Below are 22,150 nucleotides of genomic sequence, written 5' to 3'. Positions count from 1 at the left end.
CCACCCCAGTTTGGACCCAGCCATATGCAAATCAGTCTTGACACTTTTCCTCATGGGAAGAGTCCAGCCAAACTGCCAGGCCAGGTCCTTCCTGGGCTGGAAAAAAGCATCCTGGGACTGGTTTTGGGGTTATACTCCCTCATCAGCCAGCCTAGCTTGAATCCAGTGGCACAGTGAGCAAGGGACACATCTGGGCCTACCCCAGGCCACTTAGGGAAAACATAGCAAACACAAAATGATGGAGGGAGTGCTGAAACTTTTCAAACACTTACCCCCAGTCACAGATCTGGGTTTAATCCATTGTTCTTTTGCTCATTATGCTACCCCAGTTTGGATCCAGCAATATGCAAATCAGTCTTGACCCTGTTCCTCTTGGGAACAGTCCAGCCTAAACTGCCAGGCCCTCCCTTCCTGCAGTTGCTATATCAAACCATTACAAATCATAACTTTTCTCATAGATGAGGACATTGTCCAGATTGCCAGAGAAACTGTTGCCTCAAAATTGCCAAATATTGTTTGGTATTATTGTTAATTTGTTTATAAAGCACTTGGTCACTCAAAGCACATCATGGCTATTTGCGTGACCAGGCTCTACTTATTGGTGCAGCTGAGAAACAAATTACAAATATTCAAGTACTCCAAAGCTCTCCTACCTGAGTGGTTGCCAATGTCTGTTGGAGACATCAGATCAGATGACTACACAGGCTTCCCATTCAGACCAAAATGAAATTTAAAATCTAAGCCCTATTTAGGAGGCACCGGTCTAGCTCAAGAATCCCTTTAAAAAAGAATATTCCTCCTTTGATAGGGCAAAAGAGTAATAACAAAATTACAATGGCTCCTAGATCTTATTGGATAGGAGCTGGAGGTAAGTTCACTGTAATTCATTTGTGGATGTTCTGCTTGAAGTTCCACCAATTGCAAAGTGTTGACTAATTTTTAACAAACAGACCTTGCTGTACTTATTTATCCATCTATCCGGAACGGGTTCAGTACTTCAACGCCAAAGGGTTTGTAACACTATACTATACTGTTAAAATGCTAAATAAAGTTGAAGATGATGATGAGGAAGAATTGTGGCTAATATGTCAGGGTGCTGGTTAAATAAAATACACCTTACAGCTAGTAACCCCTGAAAATGTGCACACTAAAAACTAAAATTAATTACAATTGCTGCTGCTATATTTCTGGTATTTTGCCGCCATATGCTAAATATTCATCACAATTCCAGCTCTGGCGATTTTAGTAAAAACACACAAGCGCATGCACACACACACATCCCTAGACAAACAGATATGCAGACATTTGCAAATGCACACATACACAGGCACAGCCAGGCAAATGCACACATGTAGAGACAGTAATAAACATGCTCACCAACAGACGTGCACAAAATCAAGCTCACTTGCTATTCAACTCACACTCCTCTTGTGTATGGCTCCCTGTGCCTGAATCGACTCTGCTCTGTTGTGGCAAAGTGAGATTGGGGTCAACCTGTCTCCTCCTGGCTTGGTGCTGCATGTGAATCTCTCTACATCCTAGGGCACCAGAACAGCCAGTATCCACCTTGGAAAGCCTGGAAGTCAGGTACCTAGAAACAGTCAGACAGACAAGGTTCAGAAATGTATGACCAAGGGACAAACTGAACACTCAGCATGAGCAGTCTTTGTCTTTGCTAATTGTGAATCCAGGCACATCAGTTAATTTTATGCTAAGTAGGACTTCCCTCAAAGGGGTACAGTTGTTATCATTCCTGCTTACAGACATGCATTGCACACTTGTGCCATGGACTTCTCTGAACACGTGAATCTATTCTTCAAACCTGGTCTTTGAATATACATTTGCGGGAGCAGTGGTCAGTATGTGGATAAGGCAAACAATTTAGTTTTTGTGGTGGCTGACATGATTGAAAGGTTTAAACCACACACATCCTAATGGAAGAGCTACCAAAGAAAACTGAAGACTCCTTTATGCTAGACAGAACTCCTCCATATAGGCTGTGTCAGAGACAGTGCCACCCGTGGGAGTCACTGTGTTTGCCACCCGGCGGCCGCATGCAAAAGCGGGGCTGGGGAGGGGGGTTGCTGGTGATTCCACTGACCCACATGGCCGCAGGTAAGAGACCCCAAAACCGTCCCGCCCGGGGCTGACCATCACTAAGCCTGGACAAAGCACTACGCTACGCTCGCATAGTTTGCTAAGTTCGCGCTACTTCGCACTACGCGAATTGCACGTAGCACAGTGCAAACACGCGTAGCGTAGTGCAGCAGTCATTTTTTGCTTGCTCGCGGTCCTCAACGTCAAGTTGGCGACCGCGAGCAAGCAAAATGACATCCCGGCGAGACTTTTTCCTTGTTCGCAATCAGCAACATCAAGTTGGCGAGATTCTCAATGCGGGAAGGTCAGGTTTCTCATTGCGAGTGATCGCGTATACTCGCGACCGCTCGCGATGAGAAACTACCAGTTCGCGTTGAGAAAGCTGCCGCTCGAGTAAAAATCTACTTGAGCGGCAGAAAACTACAGCTCGCACTGTGCAAGATGCCGTTATCAATGATTGCACAGTGCCGGATGCTTTTCCGCACTGTGCAATCATTGAAAACGGCATCTGGCACAGTGCGAACAGGGTACTACGCAGTTCGCGAAGTGCTACGCGTAGCTCGCGTAGTGCGAAGTGCACTTTGCGTAGCTACACGTAGCGCTACTTCGCGAACTACGCCCAGGGTTAACCATCACCCCCCACCTCCCATGGTACGCCACTGGTCAGAGATCGTAAACAGGCTGGTTGTTTTTCCAACTAATATATTTGAAAATGAGGTATTTTGACTATAGTGACAGAAGGCCTGCATGAGTGGAGAGGTATTCTTGCCAAGCAACCATAATTAGTATCTCAAGTTAATTATATTTGCCATCTGAGTACACTGGTGAGGCAATATTAATTAACAGAAAAGCTAAACAAAAATATTATATTGATGACATCTTAAATGTAAAACACCAAAATGTCTTTCGGATGTTGTATTGGCATGCTGTGCTCTATTTTGCCGAATATTACGAAAGGTCTTAGAAGTCCACTCCCATGCTGCTTGAACCAACCTCTCGGTGCCCTCTTGTTCAGTTGGTAGAATATAGCATGGATGCAAAACATAACTAAAGCTTGGTAGGAGGAAGAATAAATCAGCACACTAGAGTGAAAGCAACACAGCAGCAAGAGAGCAACAGGGAGCATGAGGGAGAAGCAAATGAGAGAGAGAGAGAGAGGGAGAGCAGCAAACAAGGAAGAGCGCAACATGCAGTATGGGCAGGGGAGAAGTATATGAGGGAAAGCTGGAAAACACATGCACATTTAAGCAAAAAGTAGTTTTCTAAAATAGAGCAGTGGGAAAATACAAATCAACCAATCAAAATGATTGCAAAGAGACTATGCTCCAGCGGAGAAGGAAAAACATAAGGAGAGGAAGGCAGACCATCGAAAAAGAAACACGCAAATATTAACCACAATAGAGCCAACAATGGAAAGTAATAGGCTAGCTTAAAGACCACTGTCAGAGCACAATAGGTCATTTGCAACCAGACAGAACGTATATGATAAATGTCATTAAAAAAACACTTTCATCAAAGAATGCATTAAAATCGTTAATGCGGGCTGCAGCCTCATTGATGCCACTGTGCTGCATGAAAGAGCTATTCACACAGAATTAAGCTCTAAAATAAAACTGCCCCAAAAAAAACAACGACAAAGAAACAATTTACATGATTTGGATAAGTGCTAGAAACAGCGATTGCTGCTTTTTGTACAAACACCAGCTACCATGAATTTAAACAGACTGCTTGCGTTTTGTTCTGTTTTTCAACGATTTTTCACAAGTATATGTTTCGAAATTTAAATCACCCTGTGCATCGATGGGTATGTGTACCAGCGTTTACTTAGCTGTGTGGACGATAGAATACAGCACGTATACATTTATTTTCAAGTAAGCAACGCTGCCTGTTAAAATCTCTTATTACATTGCTAAATTGTCACTTTCAATACTGTAAAAGAGGTCGATTTCATAGGACTCCATTGCTGTGGAATGTACGTTTTTCAGAATAATAGCCCTCTTTCGTACAACATAAAGTCTACATTTTTCTGCCCCTGATAAATGTCTTCCTGTCACCTGCTTCTAAAATTCCGAATTATTTGTTCAGCCAAAGTTTTTAAAAAGGTTTTTTTTAATGGATTCCTTTGATGTGGAACAGAATTCATTCCTTGTAAAATAATCCTACAGCTCCAGTAAGAGAGACCCAAGTTGGGAAGACTCTATTAAACCATTATTTATTCTAAATGCATCCTGTTCTGAGATAGGGAAGATTACATCAATGTCTTTTTGACCCCGTCTTTCATTAAAGGCGAGCTACATTAAGCAGCCATTTAGACACTATAAGTAGATTTTTGGATGAATAAGTACTCTTGTGCACATTGATACAGAAAAAAGAGACAATTTAATTTCACTCTGGCTAAAAGAATGAATACTCATAAGAAATACCTGATAAAAATAAAAAAAAAACTGTGCATAACATCTATATGCATATAAATGAACTTATGAGGTCAGTAACACATTTTAATAATCAAAGAGATATCTACTATAAATGTTTAAAAATAGTGTGCAGCTAAAATCCTCGTTCTAGCGTGGGTATGTCATTGTAGAACAAAACTGTCTTTGAAGGAACAATGCTGTGGCATGTAAGGGGGCACGTGTGTGTGGGGGAGGAGGGGGGCTGGTTTGGCAGTTCTGGCTGGACTGTTCCTATTGGAGCTGGGTCAAGGCTGATTTTCATATGTCTGTGTGCAAACTGAGGTGATTGGTGGACAAAAGAATAATGGGGTGGAAAGCTACCCAAGCATTCCTTCGATCAGCTTATGCGTGTTTGATGAAGAGCACGGTGTCTTAGTTCAGGTGCAAAACCTAACACATTTTGGAAAAAGCTATCTGGACCAAGCCAGCAAAAGGATGTTAAATGATTCAGAGGCTCCAACTGGAAAGAGAAGGATGAAATAAAAAATGGAAAGAGCTGAATAACTGATACTGTCCCAATTTAACATCCCTTGGAGCCTACGCACAATGCTACTGTGTGCTGGAGTAAGTGTGCAAGGAAGGAAGAAACCTAATATTTTAAGATTAATTAATGATTTGGTAATTTTTTCAGTCATGGTGCACAAAATATTCTTCCTTGGCCTACATTGACAAACCTCTGCTGATGCAGGTTTGAGCTGTGAATAAAGACTGGTTAACTGATGGTTTTACCTGCTTCAAGGATTATGCCTCAAAAGGGTATGGGTTGGCCCCTGATGTTAGTGGTCAGTGTTTCCTGCTTGATTTGTGGCCAAAACAGCATAACTTAATTTCTGGGATTGAGGTTGTAAAGATCTACATGAGGGTTGTGGAGTGTTGCAATAGATCATTAAATGATTAATATTACTGTTCCTTCTGCTGTGTTGGTGTGCCACAGAATTCAATACTGGCCACCAAGTTCTACAGAGGTGGAGGAGATAGGGAGCCTCAAAACATGTGCAATCATTTTCATACACTGTTGTTTTATTATCCAAGTATGCATGATGTTTTCAAACGATACTATGACCTGAAAGCTCACATTAGATGGCTGACCATACCGGTAACATAGAAATAATCAATCCTGGCATCCTTCAAAAAGATGCAAAAATATATTTGAATAGTTCATTATTGTAGGTTTGAAAGACTCCTTTGATTTCTGAGCATGGAGACAACCACTGATGTGTAAGCAGGTCCATCATTTGGCCTTTGGGCTACTGCTTGAAGAGCAACACAAAAACATATTTGGGTAGAACTGTAGCGGACGCATTTGCACCTAATACCCTATTATGCACAGTATCACCTGACTTTGTGATACCTGTGAGAGATACCTGGCAGAATGTGTAAGAGGCAGCCCTCTGGGAGAAGGGGCTGTCCTAAGATGTGTCTTCATAGACATTACATTCCTCCCAAAATAAAATGAGAGGTAGCTAGTCCTACAGGTATAAATCAAAACTAATAAGACACCAATGTTACTCTAGCATAATTTCAGAGTTAATCAGCATGGCGGTAGAAGACAAAGCAATACTTATTCTACAATAGGTATTTCATGTCCATTGTTTTACATGCATGGTGGTTCAGGGCACAAACATTAATGCCAAAGGGTCCAGGTTGTTGACTTCCGATGTCTAATATCACATACAGGGGACTAATGCCTGACGGTTTTGTATCAGTCTACCTTGATGACAGTCGCAGAGCTCATGGACAGTTGTCCATCTTGTTCAGAAATGCATATTGAAAAAGTCATGTTGAGTTCACTTTCTGTAGACTGCCATTTAGGGAACTGGAAACTCTCCATTGAGTTTTGGAAATCCTCTTCATAGCCGCCTCAGAACCTGCTGTCCTCCAGTGGAGCAGCACCAAGTGCATCTCTCAGGTGGAGTCGTGATTTGTAATTATCACCAATGGACTGAATGTGGGCTATGCTGGTCATGGATGTGTGTCGCATGTGGGCCAATGAAAGACCACAGATGGGCCACTGCTGAATCGCATGCAGAGACTTTGGGGCAGGTGGGTTATGTTTCATACGTGCTGAGGACTGGACCAGCATACCAGTGGGGTTAGCAGAGTGGCTATTGGTGTCCACATGCTACTTTTGAGTGGCAAGGAGGCCTTGTAAACCTCTCAGCATATTACTGATTGCCATTCTCTAAGCAGAGTTTCTCTGTATGTGGAAGGGATGATGCATTTATGAGAGAAATTGTCAGTAAGTAGTTCAATCACATTGATGACAAGGAGTCTGGATTAGTTGTTAGGTGATGTTATCAGGGCCTTGTTTTTTGCAAGACATCTCTATAGTGGTAATGTTATGGGTGATGTTTAACATCTGTTATCTTCCATTCGTTATACATAGCTACTTGTAACCTCAACTGCTTGGTTCTTGACAGCTTGTTCACGGTTCTTGGTGGGTCTACAATGGTACGTTGAGTCTTCTATTTAGCACGAATAGGGTTTGATTGATGGTAACAAAATGAACTTCATATTCTGATAAGTCTGTGAGTTGCTAGTGATGTGTGACAGTCTTTAGCCAGTGTGATTTGTTGGATTCTGTTCTTGAAATGAATGCCATGGCGTGTGAGGCTGCCAGTGTGAAAGGTTTCTCTCAGTCGTGGCTGGTACAGGTAAGAGCGGTGGAGGTGGGGGCGGGGAAGGCGACAGACAACGACAAGGCAAAAAGCTTTTTTACAAAGAAAACCACTTACCTTGCGCTCTCTGCATCGCCGACTCACCGATGCAGCGAGTGCAAGGTAAGTGGTGTTCTTTTTTAAAAAAGTTATTTACCCTCATCATCTGTCATCTTCTCCCCCTCCGCCCCGTCCCACTGCTCTTACCTGCACTGGCCGCAACTGGTTGCTCTGGGAAGCTAGGGGTAGAGACTTTGATGTGCATCTTTGCAGCTTTTCCTGGATCTCCTGCTAGGCTTTTGCCAAGTCATTGTTGTACATATGTAGCCTTTTTGTTATGGATGGATGGATGTTAAGAGTATGAGCCTTTGAACATGGTGATATCTTCAGGTATGACTAAACCTTATTAGAGGCAATGAAAGAGTTTCTTTTTTTCTTGTGCAGTAGATGTCTTTGGGTTCACCAATGTGGACTGCCAGGTCAATCCCTTCTCTTTGTATGTCAGTGCTGGGCATGGCATCTTCTTATGATTTAAGGCAAAAGGTGCTTAAGGGAGGTAGTAACTGCCTTTGTTAGTGATGGAGGGGCACTTATATTCAAGCATCAACCTTCTGTACTTTGAGTGGGCAATACGTTGTGTTTAGCATAGCATCATGACACTTTTTCTGCCTCATCAAGGAGCTGTGGCTCAGTGAGTGGAGGTATGCAGTAGCAGTGGTTTGAAATGCAAGGCAAGTTATGGCTGCATTGGAGCATGCTTCTCGGTGCTGTGAGATGTGCTATCTTGGCCCTTAATGTTGAATTTAGGTGCTTCCAGCATGCTGAGATTACGTGTGCCTTACAGTACTGTCGCTCATGAGAAGCTGGCCTTCAGGTGTGGTACAGGATGGGGCCTAGACCTTTTCATTAGGCCTGGGCAAAAATTTCGTTCCGTTCGCGGAAATTGCGATAATTTGACATTTTTGCGTTCCGCGGAGAGCGCGAAAATGTCAAAAATTCCGGTTTCCGCAGCTTGGCGATAATTTGTTTCTTGCTCGCGCTGTAAAATGATACATTCTCGCGCGCGCGCGATCGCCTTACCTGAATCCCTGCGTTCGCCGACAAGTTTTCTTGATCCGGTCGCGTTCTCCATGAGATGTTGTATTGTTTTTAGCCATTTGCGCTGTCTCGCGACAGTTCGCGCCCGCAGTGACGTCATGCGTCGCGCGATCACGTCTTTCTTCTCGCGATCATGCACCGCGAGAACAACTCAAAACAAGATGGCCGCGCCCGCAAGCAACCACATGGGTAAGTTGGCGACCCGCAACCATGCAGAAAATCTCGCGAACATGCCGGAAAAAAACTTCCGCATCTTCGCGATATTTCTGCTTGTTTGCGATAATTTTAAACATTCTCGCGATAATTTGCGAAGGTTAATTCCGCAAATTCCGCCCACCCCTACTTTTCATGAGGATCATCACAAACACACTAATAGCGAACTGGAGTGAGGGCTCATGTACCCTGCTCTCTTTTGTTAGCAGGTTCACCAGACTTGGTAATGTCTAGTAGAGTTGCATGTGCAGATGTGTGAAAGACCTCTAGGTGAGGATGCTGTCTGAGTGTGTTTCCCCGTGGTCACCAAAGTGCATTGAGCAATAACTATCACTGGGTATCTCGGTACAATCAAAAGTAAAATCCAGTCATGCGTACTAGGATAGGCTCAGTGATTATGTATAAAATATTTATATACACTGCCAATGGGTATTCTTTGCATTTTTGGGGTTGCTCTGAAAACCCAACTGTACTGTAATTATTTTGTGGGATCGCAAGACCTTTGTAGTACACTATGCAGCAAAGACAGTACTTGTGAACAAAAAATAAAGGCCCAGATTTACTAAGGACTTGTGTTGTTCTTGCGTGATGCAAGTCATTAGAAGGCAACACAAGTCATTAACTGAGATTTACTAAGCCACACAAACGGGGCGAATTGCGCTGCCTTGCATGTCTTTGTAAAGAAAAAGCAACACAAAGCAGCCCCTTCTGTTGCATTGCACTGCACCTTGGAGGCGTTCTATGGGTGGATCATGGTGTTCCCATGCATCCACCCATGAATTTTGGCACATTCTCAGATTTAGTAAAGCTAGTAAACCTGGGAATGTGACACAAAGCTACAACTTCCCCTGTGAGGTGGATGAGGAGAAATATGTCTATTTCTCCTCATTACTTACTCTTTCTATGCATGATGCTCCTGCATCATGCATAGAAAGAGGAAAATATCTCCCATAATTGTTTTTATGCTCAAAACTAACTTGCCCATATCGCAGTCACCCTTGCACTAAGTTTGAAAGGCGCCTGCGTTGCCGCTAGGCTGCACGCAGCGCACCAGTGCAGTGAGAGTGTAGAAATGCTCCATGTCCTTGCAAGCATGGAGCCTTTCTCCTCTCTCCCATTCACACAATGAAGCACAGCAACTTTGCCTGATGCTCTGAGTTGCATGAAATATTAGTAAATATGCCCCACCTTGTTTTCTATAACAAGCAGTGTTTTTTTTCTCTTTAAATTTTCAATTGCACTCTTTTCCATAGAATGGAACAGAGTGTCATCTCACTTGGTAGCTGATTCCTGAACTGGATTTCGGTGGATGAATGGCTCCGATTTACTTCTCATGTTAAAGGTTTTATTTTATTTTAACTGTTAATGGAGCAGCAAACCCTACGGTTAGGCAACAGACCCTGCAGCATTTGTGTCATTACTCATGTCACGGTTGAGTTCAATTGCACACGGAAAATGTGAGGCGGCGTGAGGTGCACACATGCAGAGAACCGCACAGTATAAGCGGCATCATTCCTCTTCTTCCTTACTTTGTACTGTACAATATTATTCCTATATTTTGCGATAGTTGCTCGAATATGATAAGTGCCAATGAGACTTGCGCCTTGAGACTTTTCGGTGATTTGTGCGCTTTATAAGAATATTTGACATTGACATTGACAATGAAAGGTATTGGTTATTTCCAATAGCTGAAGCACCTCTGAATAAAAAACTCTGTTGAAAACCCTTTAGACACCTTAGAATGATGTGGAGAGCCATGTAGTGATGCCCATTCCAATGTGTGGAACTCAGAATGATGCGGTAGCACAGAACCTGGTGAATAGTACATCTCGCAGTACCCCTGTTTACTGAGCGCGACATTACCACACAAAAATAAAGTCCTATTTGCAGTGATGGTCTGTGTGACAGCAGGGAATTCAGCTGCTTCTTTTGTCCTGCAACTTAATGTGTCGCTGTTCTTATCTGACGTGCTGATGCATTAAATATAAATTATGTGGCATTAGAGGCAATCATGATTTCTAATGAGGTATGCTTGTGCCTGTGTGTGATGTGAAATCAGATATTTTTAAAGAAATAGAGCTGCTGGAAAAAACAGCATACTTACCTATATTGTTCTGGATCAGCAGTAACATTGAATGGATTTTTAAAAAAGTTGGGTAGAATACGGGAAGAAAGCAAGAAGTTGCAAGGTGACTGTTGGTATTTTTTTATTTCAGAATATATTGAAATTGCTTTTGTTGCCTTTGTGACTCATTCAAAATTATTCATTCACAGAGAAGAGAACGAGAGAAAGAGTGTGTGTGTGTATTGTGTTACCTGGAAACTGATTAGTCACTGCAGCATTTCTCTAGGATGCCAATGTGTCAATATCCAATAAGCTTCATGAAAAATCATTTTCTTTGTCAATGTTTCTCTCATCTGGATTTGTGGCTTGTTTAAATATGTCATTGCTGGGTTAAGTTTTCTGTGGCAACATTCCTGCTGGGCCTCACAGGTGCTCTTCTCAGAAATGATGCATATAGTAAGGTAAAGAACACTCATTGTAAGAGCATGACATTGCGTCATGATCGGTCTCAGCACACAAGGGGGTGAAGCTAATATGTAAGGTTAGATGCCTTTTGCTATAGGCGTGCATATGACAGAGCTGGGCAATGTACTGTGACATTTCCAGAAGCCAATTCTGAAAATGCAATGTTTCAGAACTTCAATTACAACTGCGGCCTAGGTTTACTAACAGTTGAACAGAACTGCATGAAAATCAGCAGTGCTGCATTGGACACGAGCTAAAAATGTGTGCATCGTCTAATCTGCAGATCCATAAATTGATGATGTCACTAGCAGTGCAAGAAAAACAGCTTTTGGGCAAAGCTAACTGATGGCCCATCATGGGCCATGACACTGAGGTGAGCTGGGATGTCTTGCATGATGTTTGCACTTGAGGGATAACTTTAAGAGCACATTTAAACGCACAGTCAACCACTCAGGTGTAAATTGTACAATTCTGCCGGAATTATATTTTATCTGTGCCACACAATTTTCCTTTATTCCCATTGTTGCACCTTCTCTCCTTTGGTGCTGTGGTGCCTGGCAAAGGTTGCGCTCGTTTAGTGTACCTGGATTTGCATAGGTTCGCATGACTGTTTGCACTATTCTAGTCCAGTTGTTCCTCTTATGCATAAATAAAGGGGGTTTGGTGCTGCTTTACACAAGCTATTTTATAATTCACTTGTGCCACCTTTTCAGCAAAAAACAAATACAGGGACAAATAGATTGTAGCTTCTGTTTGTTCTGCCTACTTCAGTAGAGTGTTGGTGCAAAAACAAAAAAAAAAGAAGCACATCCGAACCCTGGGGGATTAAGGGGACACCTGAAATAAAACAAAATGATCAACTCTCCAATCAGATCCACTTTGTCCTACCATCATGGGCCCTAAAATCGAGTCAGGACCATAAATTGACAACATTTCAGGCCGATCCATGAAAGTAGCCTTCAAACTTAATCTTACTTCGCACCCTTAGCATCCTGGCTTTAATTGTCATGACGATAATTACTATCGCAATTTCCTTAAGGCACTTTAATTGAGTAAGTCTTTCAATGGCATGGTGTTGTATATATTCTGATGTTTTTAACTCAGTTTTAACTTAGTTGGGAGTAGTATTCATTTGCAGCGTTCATTGGAAAGTCAAATATTTTGTTGTAGAAGTATTTTACTCACCCGCATGGACTACCTTGACTTACAAAAGTAACTGATAAGAAACTTAGGGCCTGATATTCTACGATAGTAGTGATCACACATGGTCTCAAAATGTGCACCAGCTTTTTGTGACCTGCATATGACTTTGCAAACTGACCTATTTAATCTCATGCCAGTTTTTAAAAGCTGCAGTTCAATTAACATAAAGTAGGTGGCAATTTGCGATCCCCTATGATTTGCTAAAAACATAGGGATGCTGGTCTGCCATGAGGAGCAGACAAACATCCCTATGTTTGAAATTCAAAAGGCGCTTTTTTTAAAATGAGCATTTTTTTTTAAAGAAACCAGTGCTGCAAAAAATTTGGAAAAATATCTAAAAGAGCAGGCAGGCAGCTACTGGGGCTGTCACTGAGGTTCCCAAAGGAAATTTGCGAATCTGACTTGAAAAATGGACTCTGTACCTAACAAATAGGGATTTTTGAGGTTTCAAACCCAGGTAATATGCAAATCTCAGGGCTTGTGACCATAAAATCCTCGAGCACCTCTGAATCACAGTCCTTGCCTATACTGCGTGTGACCATGTTAATACTCCATTTACATACAATGAGAACCTTCTCAGATATTAAGCAAAAAGTATGCTGCGTGGAAGCATATGAAAGAAACACAGACACAACATTCACCTTAATGCTGTGCAATCATGGACTGTGCCAATAATTCTGGAACTAGAGTGATAACGCGTTATCCGATGAAGAACTTTATTTGTGGCTCAATGTAGGATATAGAGCAATGCAAGGTCTGTGAAGGAATAGTCAATCCCAATATTAAGACGCCGGTTTTTCAAACACACCAGGAGACTGGCTAGGAGTTAGTTTTACAAAGCATAATATGCATAAGCTACAGAAAATATAAGTAATACCTGGATAGCTTCGAGTTTGTAATAATCGTCCGTTCATGCCCAGTCGACTGTAAACACCCACATTTGTTTTAGTGTCAAACAGTCATTTCTGATGTCTTTACATCCATATTGTTAAAGTATTCTATACATTCCATATATGTAGATGAGGTAAACCTGAAATCAATTCTATGTGCTTCCTGGCCTTCAAGGTTGTATTTCTGAGGAAATCGGATGTGGTATTTCTTAGTTTGACTCTGAAGGAATAACATCTGAAAGAAACAAATCAAAAGATAACAGTGGGCCTAATTTACAGCCTCGCAGGAAGCTGGGCACATCTGCTTTACCTTGAAATTCTGTGGATATGGTACTCAGAGGTCAAGGTCCATGCATAATCAGTTTTAAGCACAATGTCAATTGTGGCAATACCTTTACAATACTAGCTCAATTCACAGCCATAGTAAATATTTTGAGCAAATATCATTCCTTTCAAAAGCTTTCAACAGAGTTATCTAAGACCAAACTACTATGGCGACAAAAGGCCTAGATTGTGCAAGTGAGCACTCCGTGGCTAAACCGCTGAAATTAATTATTGCTTAGAATGACTGTGTCCGGCAGAGGAATCCAGACTTAGAAGACATTTAAAAGTAAATTTCCGGAAAGACCAAGTTCAAAGGTGCACCAGTGTACAAACTGCCAACCCAAAGTTGGAAAACAACCGTGCCTTTTAAGCTGAACAGGTCCACAATGCTACAACATTGCCACTTCGCCTCTGGCCTGCATGGTGATCTGTTATCTTGAAAACACTCACTTTACTCCCCAGTGTGCAGTCTTGCTCATGCATCTATAGAGCATTCTCGATTGTACTGTGGCCTTTATGTAATGCCAAAACATTAACAGCTCTCAGGAGGTGCACTTATTTGAATTGGTTTCCTGGGAACTGTTTGAGAGTACATGGTTGTAAATTGTGTTTGTTCCTGCTAGACCTGTTAGAATCGTGTTGAGTGAGGTGCAGTAGGGTTGGAAACATGCACAAAACATGGTGAAGCACAGTGAATTAAATGAGTATGAGGTGTTGAGGAATAGAGTGAGAATACACAGAGTTTTGTTTGCAAATACCTGCCCTTTCATTTAGGAATTAAGAACCAGAGTTATGTACATTAGAGTTGCAACCGACTTTTATCGACTCTTTCCTTATTTTGTGGGCTGACCTATGTACTAATAGGTCGATTCACAAAATGCCAAATCACACTAGTTCACATTCGACCTACCTCATTAATATAAATAAGGTAGGTCGCAAACTGCGACCCTTACAATTCACTGCCATCACTTGGATGACCACTATGCCTGTGATTGCTTTTAACTAAAGCAATTTTTTATGCAGTCTGTTTTCCTTAAGGGAACATGGGATGCATTTACCCAGAAAAAAAGCGAAAAGTTTGTAAAACCAATTTTTAAGAGTAGGCAGTGGTCTCATGGAACACTGCCTTCTCATACAATTTTTTTGACCTTTCATGAAGAGGAAAGGGTCGCTTGGGAATCCTTTCCACATTATGAATGGGTTATCACCTCCTTCGATGTCTCATCAAAGTATTAATGTTTTGTGATGAGATTTCGGTTGCAAAACATTGGTACATACCTAAACACGGCCCATATGATTTCCTAAACTCATTTGGTGATTCTGTAATATATTACTGAATCACTAAATTACTCTTGTACATTTGAAATCCACATTTTCCTGCCACACACCATGCGATTTACCACTTGAGGGTTGAAAAGAGGTATCGATGAGCACACCTCGATTACTTTGTTTGCTTGATGGATAGGACGTGGAGATATGTCTGTTGACTAGATTGACAATGGATGATAGTCGGTCCATGAGGTGGCCAACAGCTGGGACTCCTTAGCCGATTGCCCAGAAATCACAATAAGATCGATTCTCAGGTTTCAATATAATCTGTCAGTCATTGACTTACTTGCAGGAGTTGATCTTAAATAAGGAGATAAGCTCAGTAAGAGGAACAAGGTACGTGTTAAAGAGGACTGGTCGATAGTGGATCCTTGTGGAATTCCAGTGATTGAGGGAAAAGGAGCAAAGCAGAAAAGGGGAGTTGAAATTCTGAAGATCTGTTTGAGAGTGAAGAAGCAATCCAGTTATGGCCATTGCCTTGTATTTCCATGGTATCAAGTCCCCAGAGCAATGTCGGGTAAAGGTGAGGAAGAAAGTTGAGAGTAAGGGCCGTATGTACAAAAGCACAATGTACAAACCGGGCCGTTTCCGACCACAAAAATGCTTTCTCATATGAAGAAAACACAAATTGTGGTTTGGTAACATGTAACTGAATCCCAATTTGTGTTTTGATATTCGATATTTGGTAGGGGTGTGTTTAGGGCATAACTTCCAAATGCCAAATATCAGTGCTATGTATGAATGTTTGGTGACCAGATTATGGTTGCAAAACATTCAGTTTTTACCAACACCTCAAGGGTGGTGGTCACCATTCGCAAATGGAAAGGAGTCCCGAGGCACCCCTCCCCTTTGTGAATGTTGATGCAAATATTTTTTAAGAGCAGGTATTGGTCCAAGGACCACTGCCTAGTCGTAAAATCCAAACTGAGGTGGAATGGTGGGCAAAAGATTATCGCCTAGGACGGGGCTCAAGGGATTGCCAGTGGTTGAGATTAATTCAAGCATTTTATACATCACCTTGCTATTGGTGCAGTTGATGCCCTAAGTGCAATGGGTATGCCCAGACATGGATCCGGTCTTCACTGTGGCATTGGAGCCAAGCTATACCTGGCTGTTGAGGTCTAATCAGTGCAAAACTGTCCAAGGTATGAAGTATCCAAATGCTGTCTGTGCACCCAAAAAGGTCCCGGGATAATCCTGTATGCGTGGCGATCCAGCGGTGGATCGCCACTCATACCTTGGACATTTACACTCGATATTCTGAAGTACACTGGAATGTATTAATATACCTTTTGACTCAATGACCACTGAATCTAATGACAAGCCTTGAGAAAGCCCTGGCTTAACTTACCACATAGGACGACACACGTGTGGGCTGTTTCTTTTTTTTTTTTTAAAGTGAAATTTTATACAATGGATTTACAAAGCGGTGAATGCAAATAAAATTACTACCTCCATTTAAACTTCTCTGGACTTTTGTTCCGTGTCATAAAAAGGAATCATCCTACTGGCTCAACTTGATTTTTTGGAAGGGAGGAACATATGCTCCCACCCCCATGTTTACTGGACAATACGAGGCTGGAAAGGTCCAGAGCCTCGAGCAACAGTTTCTCCTGCATTATAGGAACTAATATCCAGAATCAGGATCTCTGGACCCTCCTTTACTGCTCCGTACTTCGGGCTGGACTGTTTCTATTGGAGCACGGTCAACATTGATTTGCAAAAGTGTGGGTCAAAAAGAAGGTGGAATGGTGGGTGAAAAATGATGGACTGGGAAGCAGCCTTGAGCGATTGCCAGTGGCTGAGATCAATTCAAGCATTCCATCCATCACCTTGTTGTTTTAGATGTGTTTGTCTGCTCTTCATCCGTTATGGTATGTTTGTAGGCATGATGTCAAGATCATGTTGTCAGGCACTGGAATATTATATCGGTATAATTGGATGTCATTGTGATACAAATTGTTTTCTATAACTTGGTTTCATGCATAAATATTAAAAACTATGAATACCAGTATGGACTATAGTGGTACTCCACAGGTTAACTTTATTTGAAAGATAGTATTTGACTCATTTTAAAACTTCATCATTAATCCATAGTCACTGTTTTATGGTTAAAAGGAGGGTATCATTTCATTTTATTTTGATTATTTTGTGCTTATGCATAAGTCCTACATAGAGAGCAAATAGACAATAAATAATAGATGAACATGCCAAAGATGCACAGAATGGCAATTCCAATATGCTGAAGAGTACACATTGACTGGGAATGCCTAATGAAGGAAATGGGCTTTCAGTGGAGAGTGAAAATAGTGTGGATGCAACAATGAGGGAAAGATTTTGACAGCGTAGGTGGAAGAAAAGCAAAAGTTTGGAATTGGGAATGGGGGCAGCAAGGATTGGGATGATGAACCAAAGTGAGTGGCCAAGATGATGAAGGAATACAAAGCTGTATATTATGGAGGGCAGGACATTGAATGGATTTAAATGGATTTCTTAGAAAGAATTAAAACTGGAAAGAAAATTGCAGCTGATGAAGAGAAATGATATGGAGAGAGAGGAAAACAGAGGCAGGAGATAAATGTGAAAAATGATGGCATAGTTAAGAATAGCTTCTAGAGGAGCAAGTGGGAAGGTATGAAGGCCAATTGATAAGGTAAACAATGGTCAAGATGGGATAGGAAAAAGGTAAAAAGCGAGTGTTAGTGGCCTTGAATGCCAAGAACTGGTGTATCTTTTGAAGGTTGTACATTTGAAAGGGGCATGGCAAAAAACTGTGTACCTAAGTAGAAAGAATGGAAGTTTTAAATTGAATACTATGCTAAGAATTAAATCAGAGGGATAGAGAGCAAATTGTTGAAGGGTTTAAGAAGATCGAAAGAAGAAAGAGGGGTGTAGTAAAGAAAGTTTATAAGAAAGAAAAGGATTTCAATTTTAGAATGGCTGAAATGTAGAGTTTAAGAAGGCAATGGGACAGACAAGAAAAAATTGTATCATGGAGAATAGGGATGAAAGAAGAAAAGAAGAAGAAAAGCTGGGAATCACAACATTAACAGGAAAAGAAAGTTTAAAATAAGCAAAGAGAGGGGGTGAGGGACAAACCTCTTGAGTACCTCTTGGAGACTAGAAAAAGAAATAAATTAGGAATTGGCCAAGAAACAGTGTATCAAAGAGTTAAAATGTGTACCAGGAAACAGCCATGCCATAAATACCAAGGGAAGACAAAGTGCGGAGCAGGATGGCATAGTTCATACTTGTTACAACTGTCAGCTTTAGGGTGGTCTTCCCCTAAACTTTTTGCCTTTACCCATCTTATTTTTGTTGATCTCATTTACCAGTGCTAGTCACTGCTAAAGTGCATTTGCTCACACCTTAAAATTAGGTAACATTGGCCTATCCCGAATTGGCACATTTAATTTTGTACGTCCCTACAGAAGTGGTACTATATGTGCCCAGGGCCTGTAAAGTAAATGGCATTTAGTGCCCGCAGCCTGTCTCTGGGTTACATGACTGGGTGTAGCTGACAGTTGGGCTTTGTGTAGTTCCCTGAGACAGTCACACACAATAGAGAACTTAGGTGTGCCTGGATGAGCCAGTACTAGTGGGCTGGGAGGACAGACTACTTACATCTGAATAGGCTGTGTTCTGCCTCCCCACAAAGAGCTGCCTACCCCTTGTAGTCTGGAGCCAGGGCAGGGAAGGCAGGAAGCCTATGGACTTCAAAAGGAAAACTTCTAGAAGCTTCTCCCACTTAAAATGAAGGCCCAGTTATAAATAAGGTACCTCAGACACCAACCCTTCAGTACACTACTTGATCTGTGGATACTCTGCCGGGAAGAAGGACTGCTGTGCTGCTGAAAAAAATGCCACTTTGCTGGACTGCTGCCCTGAAGGACCGCTGCCCTGCTGTGCTGACCTGCTGTCTAATACCTACTATCCTCCTGCCTGAGTTAGAAGGACTGGACTTGCATCTGTTGAACCCAGGACCCCAGAGTGGCTTCACGGACTAGTTGGCTGGCCTCCTGACTAGAGCCTCAGGGACAGAAGGCTCCGACAACCTTGAAACTAGCACCTGGACTCTGACATCTGTGATTACTACCCTGCCAAGTGCTGCCAGCTCTGTTCTGGACTCTTAGAAGTAGGCCTTAAGGTCCTCTACCAGCCCATCTGTGGACCCACCAGAACCTACACATTTCCTATGCTGCGCTGTGAAATCCCAAGCTTCTGCTGCGAGGGTTCCCTCAGAGCTAGGGCTCCACATCATAGCTCCTCAGAACCGGAGCATCGCCTTGACGGCACGACGCTTCCCAATGACAAACACCACATCACAAGTCCTCGTTGAGAGGATTCATTACAACGAAGGACCTTGAATTGCAGCTTTGCCGCTATTTGGAACAGACGCATTGCCACGGCTGCACAACGCATCCTTGGTGTAGAGCCTCCAAACGCTCTACAGCCAGGATGTAAGGTACTCTGGTTCAGTGGGACAAACTGGGTCCCTTTGGCTGGCCCACACTACATCACGGCCACTCTGAACTTGCGACCTTGACCTTTTAAAAAACATTTTCTAGAGGAAGTAAAAGGGTTAAGCTGATGGCACACATTAAGACCATGGAGAATGAAGTAGTCATCAAAATCCAGGTATTTGTTGACCCACGTATCAGTTTAGAGCATATGAAGCTGATGGAAATTACTGAAAAATTCATATTCCAAACAAGTGGCCCGCGGTTTAGATTAGTTAGGAGGGGTTGGGCCAACAGCGTCAAATACTAGGGATTTATCAAGTAGAAGTAGATATCAGACACCTTTAATATTGATGTCTCTTTATTGTGTCCCACATGGAAACACAATTGATGTTCACCAAGGAGACTGTTTGTGTCCTGCACTCATTGCACTTCTAAATAAATGTGCACTTCATGTATATGTTATGGTACAATGTGAGTAAGAGAGTTCCCCAAATACCTCCTTTTTAGGGTGTATAGGAAAATATATTTTCAAGATTGTGACTGTTTCTCCATGTGAAGAAAAAAAGTGAAAACAATAATGCACATTCACTGTACACCTATGACTGCAAATGTTCCTTTCTGCAGAGATGTGGCAAACATCAGTGCAGCAGTTGCAGTAGTACCAAGGACTGGAATTTTGGGATGCTCACTGCATTCCTAGCCTTGTGGAGGATGGGAGGGTTGGGGCAAGCATATGGGGCCAATTTCCTGGGTTGCCATGGCAACCTTGCTAGGCCACTACCTATCTGAGAAAAGTCTGCAGTGTAGGATTAGGGCTGACAAAGGCATTTTATTGTATTGTATTGCAATGCATTGTATCACATTGAATTGTATTATAGTCTTTGTATATGCAGGGTGTGTTCCCTGGCCGAGGCCACGTCTGGACTGGGAACAGCAACCAGCCCTGGCAATGTGCTTGACTGGCCCGGGTAAGGGGGGCGGGTACTAGTGAGAAGCACCACTCCCACTTTTGTTACAGCACTGCTGCAAAACCGGCCCCCACAGGTCCAACACCGGCCCCCGCCCTTCCAGCCCACCGGGAAAACGCCTTGGGCCCGCTGAGGCCTGTTATCTTTGTGCAACACAAACAATGAGTGAAACTACTCAAGTCATTGGTCAGTGCCTAAGCAAGTGTTGCCCTACTCTTTTTCTGTGAATGGGCTTCTAAATACTTTGCACACATGGATTGATTCAGCCACGTTGATAGTGTATTTCCTGAGTCTGGTTAGCTCACTGCAGCTACGACCCCATATATCCCCTTGCGAATTGCATGTGCAGATTATTGTATGAACTTGCCTGCTCGTGCTAGGCACATATTAAATCAACCACGGTGGCTTAACTGGGAACGTGTTGATATTTGAAGCAGGATTTAGGAGACATTTTGATGCCTGAGAACTGTAACAGTATATTACATTGGAGCGAACGGCATTGTCAGACTTAACCTTGACCCTGTAGGATCAGCTGGTTTCCAGTGCAGGGCTTTGGGATGTTAAATTAAAAGCCTACCAAACGACCATGTGAAAGGCGAAAGCTGTGGTCTGTTTGGAATATGTTGTAAATTTGTTTTTATTTTGGGCTGAGTGAATGAATCACTTTTTTCGTAGCCCACAGCAGCTGTGGCACGTGCACTGGGAGCAGACTCAGTACTTTCCCACAGGCCCTGCCGCCTATTTAATTGTTGTAACATTATATTTTGACAGGTACTGTATCCATTATCCTTTTCCGAAATGGCATTTTGTCATTGCATGAGCGGAAACATGCAGGGCCGCCTAAATACTTTAAGAGCATCCTGGCACCGCTCCAAAGGTGTATCACTTTTTTAAACCTTCGCAGGAAGAGCCAGTTGGACGAGATCCAGATGAATTTCACCTTTTAAGACCAGAAAGCCAATTCTTTTATTTCAGAGCGCACAGCTTTGTTTACCTTTGGTTGTAAATATTTTTGGAAAAACGTGGTCTATGCTTGGGTTTGGCGCGGACAATTCAGTAAAATGAGTACCATTAAACAGGGCAACAGTATCATTTGTTATTTACAGAGTATATGAGCCGCATTTATGCGTTATATAGGACAGTGGTTTTGAATGAAAAATACTTGACAGTACTGAAACTCACTATACGTTCTTCCCTGGACAAGGGACAACAGTCTCCCATGAAACGTGTGAATAAATGAATAAAAAATTGGGATAACTCCACCTAAAAACAAATCTGCATTTCAAAACCTGTTGTTTTATTTGGGCCTTGGTGAAATTTCAATTAATCCTAGTCATTTCAATAATTCAGCATTAGATTAATGTTTGACGAGGAATTACCAACATAAACATGATGACTCCTGCTCGCGTAATTAGGCGTAATTTGGGGAGAAAAATCCTACTGCAAGAGCGCATTTAGAGAGTGTGAGCGGCCACTCATGTGCGTTATTCATGTTCTGCTGCATTTAGTGGTATTTTTTTTTCATAAAATGCATCCTTGCACCCATTTTGGATGGCAGGCTGCATTTTCCGCTAAGAAAATAGTGCTAAATAATGGGAGTAAATTGGGAAAAAATCCTACTGCAAGAGCAGACTTAGCGAGCATGTGCAGTTTCTCGCCTTCTCTATTCATATTCTTGACCAGAAAAGATGGAGAGTTCTTCTCCTAAATTTTGAGTATAGTTCCTCTATGAATTAGAAATACAAGCCGGAGATATGCCCCCCATAGTACAAGGTATTCATAAATGGGAGGGGAAGTAGTCGTCTGTTGACCCATTCTCCTAGCAAGTATAGTTTGTAGTTGCATACATTTCCAGAATTTGTTGTTTCTGTAGTTCTGGGAATCCTTTCTGCAAGCAGCTGTTGGATTGATTCTATGCCCTTGGA

At 42.2% G+C, this 22,150-nt stretch overlaps 1 protein-coding gene across 4 annotated transcripts in view; it reads left to right on the top strand.

Annotated features, from left to right (window-relative positions):
* Positions 1-22,150, top strand: part of ERC2 (ELKS/RAB6-interacting/CAST family member 2) — a 2,271,945-nt gene that overhangs the window by 2,070,471 nt on the left and 179,324 nt on the right. The window lies entirely within an intron of this gene.

This window comes from Triturus cristatus, chromosome 9 (assembly GCF_964204655.1).
Source record: "Triturus cristatus chromosome 9, aTriCri1.1, whole genome shotgun sequence".
In the NCBI taxonomy this organism is placed as follows: domain Eukaryota; kingdom Metazoa; phylum Chordata; class Amphibia; order Caudata; family Salamandridae; genus Triturus; species Triturus cristatus.
Note: the sequence above shows the minus strand (reverse complement) of the source record. Positions and strands in the feature narration are given on the sequence as shown.